The 13,967-nt window shown below is 36.4% G+C and overlaps 1 long non-coding RNA gene across 1 annotated transcript in view; it reads right to left on the reverse strand.

Moving 5' to 3' along the window:
- Window positions 1-2,474: 2,474 nt before the first annotated feature.
- Window positions 2,475-13,967, reverse strand: part of LOC110217782 (uncharacterized) — a 33,986-nt gene continuing 22,493 nt past the window's right edge. Inside the window, exon 3 of the long non-coding RNA XR_002327137.2 lies at window positions 2,475-5,480. This is a non-coding gene — a long non-coding RNA (uncharacterized LOC110217782). The remainder of the gene's footprint in view (window positions 5,481-13,967) is intronic.

Below are 13,967 nucleotides of genomic sequence, written 5' to 3' on the forward strand. Positions count from 1 at the left end.
TTTTTTCTTTGTGTGCATACCACAGATCTCCTTTGATTACCTAGAAACCGAAAAGAAAAGAATGTTATGTGGAAGAAAAACTCTATATGCTAAGCCTTTAGCACACATTTGTGAGAGATTGTTTATTAATTATCCAAGTATTCCTGCTTGTTGGAATTCTCTGTAACCCAAGCCATGTGGCCTTATACTTTTGCAGTGATCAGGAAATAAAGGCAAATTTACATAGAGAGATAAAGCAAGGATACAAAGTTCATTTTTTAAAAATTGCTTAACAGAACAATACAGATATTATTATCATGGAATTCACACTTGGAGAGGTATACAGATACCTTCTTGAAAAACTAAAGGGTTCTCTCCAGGTTAACCAAAGGTCCATGTCTCTTTATTTAGTCCATGATAAATGGACTAAATGGAGACACTTCCTTTGGTTAACAAAGGACCATTCCCATTTTTACCACTTCCTTTAAGATATCATATTTCGATTTAGTTCTAGGTGAATAAAGAGAGAAAGGCATTTCCACTCCTACTTTGGTTCGACAAAAACCAAAACAAAACAAAAAATTAAGTCTTTTAGGTTCACGATATTCAAGCTCCTTTCCATGTCTTCAAGTCTAATATTCAAGATTTATTAGGACTTGATGCAAGTGAAACTAAAGGACCTTAGACCAGGACACTGTATCCTGGGCAATAAGTCCAGGGAAACTGATGAGATTTTTCATTCAAGTGAGTCCAAATGATTTCCAAGTAGGACATAGACATAATGATATTTGTTAATATTTAATAACACATCTGAGGCATTAATAGTTATATTTCCACCTTTTTTCATGAAGGAGCTACTTAGAGAACATTTTATTCCACACCTTTGATTCACAGATGAGGAAACTGAGACCTAGCTAAACAAATTTAGCTGCAGCTGGTCACATATTGTTCCTCCCATCCAAAGGCAGATTAATGAAAGACATTCCTTGTTTCAGAATTGCAGCCAAATGTTTAGTTATTTTCAGTCTTTGAGCAGTCACTGGCAGTGGAGTTTTCACTTGATTGTTTGCATATTCTCTTGGCTTTCTAAATTGGTATTGAATTTTTGACATTTTGCTTTCAGGAAGACAATTTGCTATTTTAAAGGTGAAACTACATTGGTTTGGTGGCCACGTAGGTGCATTGCTCCCTGCAATGAAGCTATTTTAGACATCTATTGGTCTCAGCACTCCAGTTCCATTTGTTTATAGCAATAGTTTCCAAACTTTTTTTTTATTGTGCACCCTTTGAATTAAAAAATGAACACACCACAATATATTTATTTGTTTATAAATTATATGTATGTCACTATACTAGTAATTATGTATGGAATAAGATATACAAAATAGAAATTTAAAAGAATGAGGGTAAAATAAAATAATTTCTGATCCTAGAGTTGGTAAAGAACCATTTTATTTTACCTAGTAAGAGAATGACATTGTCAGACCTGTGCTTTAAGGAAATCATTGGTACCTGTGTACAGGGCAAATTGGAGAGGGGAGACACATAAAGCATAGACATTAAGAGGCTGTTGCAATAGCTCAGGAGAGAAGTGATGAGGGCCTTAATTAGGGTGGTGGTTGTATGAGTACTGAGAAGGTGATGGATGTAAGGCATCTTTGTGGGGAAGAAATGCCAGGGCTTGGTGACTGATTGTGTAAATGGGTGAAGGAGAATGAGGAGTGAAGAATTAGATTACAAATCTGGGTGTTTGGAAAGTTGTTAGTGCTCTCAACAGAATTAGGGAAATTTGAAAGAGGGTAGATTTTAGGGAAAAAGGAAATGCAATTACAATTCATTCATTCCTGCTTATCCTGTGTTACTCACTCTGTTCTACTGAAAAATAAAGGAAGGAGGTTTACTCATTGCTCACTACTCCAGAGCCCAGAATATGCTGCTATGGTGATTGGAGGAAAGAAGATGAGAATGGATGTAGGGTGAAGTGTCTGCTCATCTACTTTAGTCAGCTTAGGGTTATATGCTCTCTGAGGGATCTATATTCAAGGGAGATTTATGGCAGGCTAGTGATAGGAGATAAGTGAAGGAATGAACAAATGTATTGGAGATGAGTCCACAATTGGCTATAAGTGGGTAGGATGGCATAATGTGACCCTGTTTTCATTGTCCAATTCGTTGCTCACACATCTGTAGGATCAAACCATGGCCCTCAAGGTGCCACTGCCATTGCATTGGAGATTACTAGAGTATAGTATGGAGACTCATACACATTACCTGAAATTCCAACAGATATCCCCAAGATATAGAAAAGTTTAGAGTATTATGACTTCAAAGGGAGAAAGACCAAAACTAAGCAACTAGTTTAAAAGGGAGGTGGTGGTGGAGTGTATTAGAAGGCTCTCAGAGATTTGGAGTGCAAGGCAAATGAAATACCGAAGCAGAAAAGGAAACTCTGAACTATGTCAGGAATAACTACTATGACAAAGTGAACCAGAAAGTCTGTTATTCCCAGGCTTATTTTATTAGGATTAGCAATGTCTGGTCAATTTTTACTACATTTCCCTACAATACCATCCATCTTATTAGCAGATTTTAGAATGACTTAACTTGCTCTATTTATTTATTTATTTATCTATTCATTTGTTTGTTTATTTATTTATTTATTTATTAGTTTATTGATTCGTCAACTTATTTACTTTATTTTTTTAATTTTTTTTTTAATTTATTTTAATTTATCAACAATCACTTCCATAAGCTTTTGAGTTTTAAATTTTTCTTCCCCTCCCTCCTCAAGATGGCCACCATCTAATATAGGCTCTACATGTGCATATTCCTATTAAACATATTGTCACATTAGTGATGTTGTAAGTAAGAATTAGAACTAATAGGAGGAACCACCAGAAAGAGGAAACAGACTTAACTTACTTTAACTGGCATCTTTGTATGTATGAGAAGAAAAAGGTGAGGAGCTCTTTCTCTTGATCAAAGGGAATTATTATATCAAATTTTATTCTCTAGTGTTAAGACTAGGCAGTTGTATACAAAGGAGAAAAAGAGACTGCATGGATATACATTTAGAAGGGGACCAAGGCATGGAGAGGGAGAAGGAATATTGATAGACAGCTTAGGAGGGATATTGGTATCCTTAGATATTTAAATGGACAGAAGAAGTCAGTCAATGAAAATTTAAGTACTGCTCTATGCCAGGCACTGTGTTCTAGCATATAGAAAGTAAGTCCTCTCCAACAGATGTATAGGAAAATTTGGACAAGGAAGTATTAAGGAGATGCAGTGTAGGTTAATGGGGGGAGTGCAAATACTGATAAGATCATGGATTCACCAAATTAACTAAGTGAGAAAATGAAAGGTTCCTTTGTGTTTTTTTTTTTAAATCTTACTATTTGTAGTTAGTTGCAAGGTACCAAATCACAGAGTGTCTAAGTTAACTCATTTACATGGAATTAACACTTTGCTATAAATTATAAGCAACACTAATTAGCATCTTGTCTCTTATTTTGACCAGAAGTCACTCATCCTGGGACCTACTGGCCTCTATGAGCTGAATGTTATCTAGTTCCAAGAGCGTTAATTAATCTGTTCTTTGAATCATAATGTGTTTTAGGTAAAGAGAATATTGGTACAGAGTCCAAGAGTTCTATTCTTCATTTTTCAAATCTTTGAAATTCTCTTAGGAGTCACTTTCGAACATAGATTCTTTTCGCTAACAAAACCTTTTCCAAAAACTGGAAGGTAGCATACTCAATTTTTTTAACTGAAATTCCAACAAACCAGACATATCTTAGTAATATATGAATCACAGAGAAATGACTCAACATTTAGGAATGAAAGTTTAACTCATTTGGTTATGGAATCTTCACTACCTAATTTTAAACTGATCTTTGTTAATGGCATGATGTTATTGGAGGCGTTAACCCCGGGCTAGGAAGAAGGCAGCTTCTGTCCCTCATGAAAAACTATAAAAGGAGGGATATCTTTCACTGGAGTTCTTTAAATAGAAGCTGAGTGACAACTTGTCTGAGATACTCTAATTCAGGGGTGGCCTCCGCAGCTTCCCCACCCCTGAAATTCATGTTTCAGAAAGGATTTGCATTTGATAGCCTCTGAGGGCCCTTCCTCCCTTGGATTATCTCTAGGCATCATCTTTTCCATTATAGGATTGTAGATGAAGATATAGATATAGATATAGAAGGTATGGGAAATTCAGCTGAAACTATGTTGGACGTATAACTGATGACATACCTTAGCAATTGGTCTTTTATTTATTTATTTTTGAAAGGGGATGTAGGAAGTCCTAACCACTGATTTTAATTTATTTACCTATCATCAATTTTTTGGGCATGAGAGTAAAGAATAGATATATAAAATAAATTTAATTATGCTTATTTCCACCTTCTAGCATCTATATCAGTGGTCTCTAAACTCTTTTAATTGAATACTCCTATCAGTATTGTCTCCACACTGATCTCTATATGAGGAGTGGAGATGGGAGAATTTTGCGAAGGCACCCTGCATTCTCACTAAATAAACTAGGTTTAGAAAGCACTCTGGCACAAAAGTTCAGAAGAAAGACCCAATGCCTTAAACAATGTGAAGGGTGCCTGGATTCAAATTCCAGTTCTTAAACAACCTGTTGCAATCATTGGCTAATTATCTCCCTGAGCCTCAATTTTATAATAAGAAAGTGGAGATAATAAGAATATTTAAATTGTTTTCCTCACAAAAGAAGTGATTTCTTTCTATCCCCTTCTCCTCCCTTTTTCCTTCCCTCCCTCTCTCTTTTCCTCTCCCTTTCTTTCTCTCCCCCTCCCCTCTCTCCCTCTCTTTCCTCCTTTCTCTTCCCCTCTCTCTTTTTTACACTCCCTCTCTCTTTACCTCTACCTTTTCCCTCTCCTCTTCTCTCTCCCTCCTCTGTTTTCCTCTCTCTCCCTTCCTCACCCCCCCGTATATATACACACGCACACACACACTCTCTCTCTCTCTCTCTCTCTCTCTCTCTCTCTCTCTATATATATATATATATGTATGTATGTATGTATGTATGTATATATATGTATATATGTGTTTATAGATCTTCAGATTATTATTATTTCACTTTCTTCCTGGACTCTTAATCAGCTGAGCCTCCCATCAAGATCAGTAACTTATTTAACAATTATTCTAATTTTAATTCTGTGGTCTAGCCTGGTTTCATCTGTCTTTGAAGGACTTCCCTCAAGGTCTCTTAAAGAGGTAGAGACTTTTTATTCCCCAATTTAGATAGGTAGACCACTCCTGATTGTCCACAATGATAACATTCAAAAACAGCATGATTGAGGGGGAAAAATCTCCTTCTTCACTGAATTTATCACATAAATAATCTATTCAGTTTCCTCTTTCATCAAGGCTCTTGTCAGAGACATTTAAGTGGGAAGTCTGAGTTGATTGGAGTTTCCTCTTCTGGTAAGAGGTGGCACTGAGCAGCAGCACAAAGGCCAGAGAGACATCTGAATAGATAAAAAAAAATAGATATTTTTCAGACTAGATAACAAGTCTCTGAACAACACAGAGATAAGAAAGAAAATACTTTACATCTCCCTATCCCATCATGCAAGACCCCCCCCCAAAAAAAAAACCCACACAAACAAAAAACAACCAAACATGGCTCCATGGTAAAAAGGAAATTGTCTAAGCATGACAGTACATTGACAGTTGGGATGTGCAAAAAACCCTCCAATGTGTATTTCTCAAGTTTATAACTAACTTTCAATGGAGTATATCATTATATAGTATTTGATAGGGTATTTCTAATAGCAAATAAGAGATGATATGGTCACAGGGGTTGGGCCCTCTTGGTCCTCAAGTGCGGCCCTCTGACTTAATCCAAACTTCATAGAACAAATCCCCTTAATAATAGGATTTGTTCTGTAAAACTTGGACTTAGTCAAAAGATTGCACCCAAGCACCTAGGAGGCCACATGTGGCCTCGAAGCTGCAAGTTCCCCACTCCTAGCTCTAGGAGAAAGGACAATACTTCATTCAGAATGCTTGGATCCAAGTCCTGCATCCGACAGACCTACCTTATGAAAAGCAACAGGGGAAAGAGCATAGGTTTTAGAATAAGAGGATGTCTGTTGGAATCATGGTGTGTCTACTGACCATGTGTGACCTTGGATAAATCACTTAACCTCAAAAGGCCTCAGTTTCCTGGTCTATAAAACTAAGGGCTTAGAGCAGATGATATCTGAGGTCACTTCCAACTCTAGATTTATGATCTTCTGATCACTAGGACAGGGAATAATTCACCCAAACTTTCTGGTTCTCAGTTTCCTCATCTATAAAATGGAGATAACAATATTTATGCTACCTAACTTATGGAGTTGTGGGGAAAGTGCTTCATAAAATGATAAATCATTATACATGTGTGAGATAGTTTTATTACTCTAAATGGAAAAGAAATGTATTTACAGGAGGATAAAGCTAGATATAAATGGTAGATAAGTGTGCCACTGGGCTGGAACATCCTTAATGGATTTAATAGAATCTTGAAGGAAGATGAATTGTGGTAACTGAGGGGTTGGACTGACACAAAGCACAATGTCCAGCACATAGTAGGTTCTTAATAAACGCTTATTCATTGATTGCAGCCAGGAGCAAGGGCGTACAGAAAAGCTAGTATCCCTCAAAGGGAATAATGCCCTTTCTTCCACTTCACAACCACCCTCTTATCCCACATAACCTGTCACAAATAATTTTTTTCAGAGACATTTCTTGCCTGTTCTAGATTAACTGATGATAGATTCAAGGAAGATCATGTCAAGAAAGAGAAGTTATAATGATCAGACAGAAAGAAACCTGATTCTTTAAAAATGGACTAAAGGAAAAGGAAATAGCTATGCTATCAAATTGATCCTAAATACTCTGAGTTCCTGAAACTATATGCAACCTATTTGAGAATTCTAAACTGTTCCTATTATTTGCAATGATGTTTACTTTGGATAAGAACATGTAAAAAGAGCTGTTGCTTGGGTCCATAGAGAGCCTTTATTTGGAAGAAATAAGGATAGTCTAAGGCACTATTGAAAGGATATGGATGAAATGGAGGCCCAGTCCTTTTCCTGGAGGAACTTGAGTCTAGTAGGAAACACAAGACACATCTCCAGGAAGCAATGTGAAAATTACTACAAAGCGAGTGAAAAAATCATATGTTATAGCATATTATAAGCAAAGAAGAAATAAAGCAAATTGTTTAGGCTCAGGCAAGAATTGAGGTTAAATTACGGAAGGATTCCTAGATGGAGAGTTTTTGTTTCTTGAAAAAGGAGGAATCTTTATATAGATTGAAGAAAGAATGTTGGGAAGTACCTCATCTAAATCTGAAACTGTCACTGAGTTCAAATCTAGCCTTAGACACTTACTAGCTGTATGGCCCTGGGCAAGTCACTTTACCCTGTTTGTCTTAGTTTCCTCATCTGTAAAATGAGATAGAGAAGGAAATGGCAAACTGCTTCAGTATCTTGGCCAAGAAAACCCCAAATGGGATCACAGAGACTGAACAACAACATTAACTAACTGGACAAGTTACTGTATGTTCAAACCTCATTTTCCTAATTCATAGGGTGGCTTAGGATTAGATAATCTCAAAGATTCATTTCACCTCAAGTAGCCTATTATTCTATGATGAGGAAATGGGAATACTCAATATGACATTATTAATATTAAGTATCAATTTTATTAATAATAAATATATTATCAATATTAATTAATTATTAATATTAATTAATATTAAACAGCACTGTTTATCATCAAACAGCTTGAGAAATTCTGTTATTTATTCAGCCAATTAATTTATTGAAGGGTTATTGCTACTTGACACTGAAGTATTAAAATTTAACTACTGTGTGTCCTGGATGCGCTCACCATTGTTTTAGGTACTGGAATGGATAGGACAGAAGCAGTAACCACCATCCCTGACCTTGTCAGCAAATTAGGTGGGAAGATAAGACTAACTTGAAGATATAAGACATTATCTGATCAAGTGTGAACTTGGGTACTAAAGAAAAAGTATAGAAAGCTAAAGAAGCCAGAGATCAGCATCCATTGTAGTCAAGGAGATGAAACTTCAAATGGACCTTGAAAGGTGGGTCACTTTTGGGTAGCTGAAGAAGAGGAGAGAAGGGAGTCTGAATAAAAATTGAAAAGCAAAAGCAAAACTATAGCATGTGCGAGTGCCAGATAGGCTGACAAAAGAATATAGTTATAACCTAGATTCTGGCTAAATTTCCCTGGTTGTATAGTCTATTAATGAGGAAACTATCCCATAACATTTGGACCATATAGTCTTTTGTGAAATTTATTTGAATATTCTAATGGATTTAGGAGAAGGAAAAGGAAACAAGCATTTGTTAAATGCCTAACATGTGCCAGGCACTCTGTTAAACACTTTACAAATGTCTCATTCTATTCTTTTTTAAAAAATCTCATTCTATTCTTACAACAACTGTATCACGTAGTAGCGTTATTATTCTTATTTTATAGTTGAGGCAACTGAGGCAGACAGCAGTTGCATACCTTGACTTGGGTTGTTACCACAGGTAGTATGTGAGCATGGATTTGAACTTAGGTTTTCCTGACTTCAAGCTCAGTTCTCTATCTACTACACTACCTAGCTGCCTCTGGACTAAGATCACTGGATAGTCAGAAGATAAAAGTCTTAGTTCTGGTGCTTACTAGTTAGGTGAAAAATACTTTTCCTCTTAGGGAATCAATTTCTTTATCCATATCATGAGGGAGTTGGATCACATGATTTCTAAGGATACTTCCATCTATTCTTACTTAATTTTACCCTAACCTAGTATTTAAGACTTGCCTCAATCTGTATCCAAAATATGTCTCCAATTTCACTTTGTATTACTTTTTATATGTTCTACATCTAAGCCAATTAAACAGCTGTGCTACCCCCTCCTCCTCTTCCTAGCCCAACATTCTATCTCCTGCCTATATGTACAAATTATTTTCCCCAGAATGCTCTTCTTCCTCATCTCATCTTTCAAAATTCTCATCTTCCATCAGGGCTTGATTAAGGTGCCACCATAATGTCTTCCCTGCCTACATATTCTATCCCAACTTTTAGTGCTTCTCCCCCTCCCCATTATCTTATATTTATCTGTCTTTATATCCTCAGCACCCAACATAGTGTTTTTGTTTTGAGATGTCAGTAATGGCTGCTCTCCGAAGGCCTGACTCAAGGCACTCAGCTTTTGAATTTGGCAGGGACATTTAAGAAGTTTTGAGAGAGAAAAGGCCTTTTCCTTCTATCCTTGCCACATCAGTGAGAGGCAAATGACTGGTAGCTGAGACTAACAGATATTAGCACTGAAAGATGGGCTCAGATTGTTACTTTTTTTTTTTCCTTTTTGGTGAGGCAATCGAGGTTAAGTGACTTGCCCAGGGTCACACAGCTGGCAAGTGTCATGTATCTGAGGCCAGATTTGAACTCAGGTCCTCCTGACTCCTGGGCTGGTGCTCTATCCACTAGCTGCCTCGTGTTCCTTTTTTTTTTTAAGGAGGAAACTACAGCACAATAAGGTGGAAATGGCAGATTGAAGATTAGAACCCAGGTTCCCCGACTTTCAGTGGAATGCTGTATCTTTACACTCTCGTGCCTTTCCTACATTTGTATGTGGAGACAACTCAAAAACAGAGATGCAAATTGCTACAAAAGATCAAAAATTCTTGGATACCCTCCCCAGCATTTTCATTTGTATCTTTGCTAGGATCCAAATGAAGTTAAAACTCTTCGGTGTCTGACAGGCTACACATCGTCTCGAAACAGTTTTTGACTTTGCTACAGAAATACAGTGAATGGAAAATAATGGGAAATCAGCCAAATTTTATTGAATTTCCAAGTATAGCTCAGAACAAGGGTTTAGGTTAATTTAAAAAAATATGGGGAGGGTAATAGTGCTAGGGATAATTATACTTTAAAGTGAGCCCTTTCATTGTCATGAAAGAACATGAGAACATAATGCATGGGTCATAAATTAAAAGGGTCCCACCATTTCTCAGATCATAGGAGTTGATAAGGTGTGAGCAATGAACTAGTGTTCTGTTTCAGATGAGTAGCTGAAGGACCCACAAATGACATTAGATACAAAATACCTACTGTGCTGGATATTAGGCATGTTATTTACATTAGCTTTTGTTCTTCTCAAGCTGTCGGTAAGTAGTGGAAAAGCAATAGAAACAGCACTCACTTATCTGTGGGTGCCAAAAGATTTATGTAGTTCTTAGGGCCCTGAGACACCAAACCTATGGTGTTCTCTGTCACTGGAGATGGGGTCCATGATAAACGAGTGACAGTAACCTAACTCCTACCAGATGCTAGAGACTTCTTTCCCAACCTCAAGTCAGTCTTCCAGAGTCTCCAGGGACCCCACACCATCAAGGTTGAATTTAAGCCTGTGAGGTTAAATTTTAACTATCGAGTTTACATTGTTTCCTTCACAGTCTGAGCAGAATTACACAGAAAGGAAAAAACAGTCTGAATTAAGACACACAACCAGTTGAAATGGCAAGAGCTTTTCATGAGATAGATTAGCCTTATTGTAAAAGAATATGACATATTTTGCTTTTGTATGGCTTCATTCATTTAAACTCTCATGCCCAGCTATTCATGCAGTCATGCAGACCTAATCCACCTTTATTCCCATGGTGGTAATATTTGCATCACCAGGGATTATGGCATAAAAAGTATTGGCAAAAGGGTTCTCTCAGCCCTCAGTTTCAACAGACCTCCTCCTTGAAGTTGTCAGGCTAATGATGCATCTGTTGGCAGGGAGTCTGACTGAGTAGCCTGAAGACACTAGGCTTATTTGTTTATTTAGCTCTCTATTTGTTTAAGAATAGGCCTAATAACTTTAAAAATATTCATTTTATTCTAAACTTAAGAAATAAAGCAAACATTTCCATAACATAGTAGAATACCAAGGAAAAAAAGGTGATGTACATGAAACTGCAAATCTATTATGTACAACCTGCTCTTTCTTTTATATATATAATATATATAATAAAGTTATCATGCAACTTTTTTCCCTTTTATTTCTTCAGATAGCCCAAGTAGACAGTATGTATTGGCAGTATATATGTACAGATACACATATAAGTATATATCACACACACTAGAGATGACTTCCATTAGATACAAATATGTATGTACATATATATACACATACATATGTATATCACACACACACACACACACACACACACACATATATATATATATATATATGTATGTATATATATGTAAAACTTTTGACTTGTTGCTCAACGAACCTAAGTGAATTTCTCAAGAGGGAATCTTTAGGAAAAAAAGACATTCAGAAGAGCATGGAAAAAAGTCACCATTAGATAGATGAAATACACACACACACACACACACACACACAACACACACGTGTGTGTGTGTGTATTCATTGCTATCTGGATGTGAATGTGCATTTTGGCCCAGATTTGGGATTTCATCAGGATGTGGAACTCTGGGTTTGGAAAATCTTTCCAGATCTGTATCATGAGTAATTTGTAGCTTTAGAGAGTTGCCTGGGGGCACTAAGGTATTAAATGATTTCCTTATGGTCACTGAGCTGGGACGTATCAGAGGAAGGACTTGAACTCAGATCTTCCTACTCTCAAAGCCAACCATTGAACCATTACATCAAGTTGCCTCTCAAATGTACATCAATATACTGTACAAATCACATACTCAGGGCTTTAGAAGGCAAGCTCCTTAGGAGCTTGTCTTTGTATCTCCAACACTTAGTACATAGTAGGCACTTAATAAATTGTCATTGATAGATTGTAGTTCATTTCTGGCAAGGAACATGATACTCTGTATGCATAGAAAGTGGAAACTACCATTGGTAATACCATCTTCTAACATGAAGGCAAGGTGTATGTATATGGAGAGAATGTTGCCATGAGATATGCCAGATATAAAAAAATGGATATGCAAACTCTGTCCCTAGATTCACTAGTTTGGTGAAAGCTTTTTGAACTTGACTTTGAGTGTTGTGGGATGAAGAAACCAGAAAAAGAGGAAAAAAAGAGTTTTGTTTTTCACTTTGTGTCTATATTTTAGGAAGTATAGCCGGTTCTGCTCCCTAGTCCTCTCCCTTGCAATTCCTATGTGCTGTGGTTATAGGACAGCAACACTTAGACTTGATGGTGTGTTTGCTACTGGCCCCATTAAGCTTTTTCTTTTTTCTTCTTTAAAGGTGAAAGAAGAAGGATAGGGGTCAGTATGAGTGTGTCCCCTATGACAAATGCCACCATCCTACAGTCATTGCCAACTAGGCATTTACCTATATATATGTGTGCAGGTGTGTATATATGTATATGTGTATATGTAGCCATACATATGTGTATATTTGCATATGCATATACAAAGATATGTGTAGTTATGTGTTTTTGCATGTATATTCCCATCAAAAATTTGTTAGGGTTACTTATGTTGCAGTCCTTTAGAGACAAGGCGAGGTAAATTTGTGAAATGATTCTTGATCATTGGTATCCATTAGATCACAGGATTTAGACATAGAAGGGACTTTAGTGATTGCAGTAGTCTATGTCCTCCATAACAGATGAGAAAATTGAGGCCAGGATTGGGGAAGTGAATTGCTCAGTGTCACGTGTGCTAGAATTATGGAGCTGCATTCAGATTTCACACAAAGATTTCTGGCTCCAGTTCCACTGACATTTCCATTAGGTCACACTGCTCTCTGATGTCCTGGCTGGGATGCTCAGGACTACCAGTAATTGACTGTGATATAACTTCACTTCCCTGCCTATTTTGCAAAATGAGAATGATTTCTAGGTTCCTTTCTGGATTCACATTCTATGATTTTATGATTGATTACGTGATCGCTGAGTCTCCAGTGTTAGGGAATTTTTTGGAATGAAGTATCTTGATTGCTTATTTATGATGTTCATGTTCCAACTCATTTTCCTATTATTTATTAGTAGGAAATATTTAGCATTAGTATTATTAGTAGAAAATTAGCAGTAAATAACTTACATTTACATAGATTTGCAAAGTACTTTACCTCATCTGATCAATTCAACAACGTTATGAAGTAGGTTGCTATTATTATCCCTATTTTACAGATGAGACAACTGAGTCACACAGAGAGATGAAGTGTCATACCCACAGTCACACAGCGAGTAAATGTATAAGAATGGTTTGAATTTGAATCCATTTATTCCTGACTCAGTTATGCCTCAGCCCTTTCACAAAATCAAGAAAATCTCTGTTTTGCATTAGCCCTGCAGACCTGATCCTCTAATCTAAGGTCTAATATAGATCTTATTTAATTTATTTATTATTTATTTATATTAATTATTTAATTTATGTATGTATGAGATTTCATTGATATAGGAATAGAAATTATATAGTGTGGAATACTCTATAGTGTAGAAATTTCCCTTTAGCAATAAAAGTTGGCATCTACTTTGCAATTTATAATCTTAGAGAGTTGCCTGGAGGTATTAGGGAACTAAGTGACTGATCCTGGGTCACATAGACACTATTTATCAAAGGTAGAACTGTAACCAAGTTATGAAACTGACATCTATTCACTATGTTGTGCTGCCTTTCAGACCTTGCTTACAAATAACAATATTTTTGGAGAATGAGCAGAGCAGTCTTTTCCTTGCTGATTCAGGTGAAAAGAAGAGCCATTGATTTTTTGATGAATGTCAATAAACTCGTATTTGACAGTAAAACTCATTGAAAAATTACCTTCTCTATACACATCCTGTCCTAAATAACCATACTTGAATTTTTATTTACCAGTTTATTTAAAAAATGATTTCCTCTCCCCTTCCTTTCACCCACTTTACACATATGTGCTTTACTATTTATTTTTGGCACTTGGTTCAATTTAGAAAATGAGAATAAACTGTTCCATCATTTTTTTTTCTATTTAAAAGCAGTT

This window comes from Phascolarctos cinereus, unplaced genomic scaffold (genome assembly GCF_003287225.1).
Source record: "Phascolarctos cinereus isolate Bilbo 61053 unplaced genomic scaffold, phaCin_HiC Scaffold_3;HRSCAF=262, whole genome shotgun sequence".
Classification (NCBI taxonomy): Eukaryota; Metazoa; Chordata; class Mammalia; order Diprotodontia; family Phascolarctidae; genus Phascolarctos; species Phascolarctos cinereus.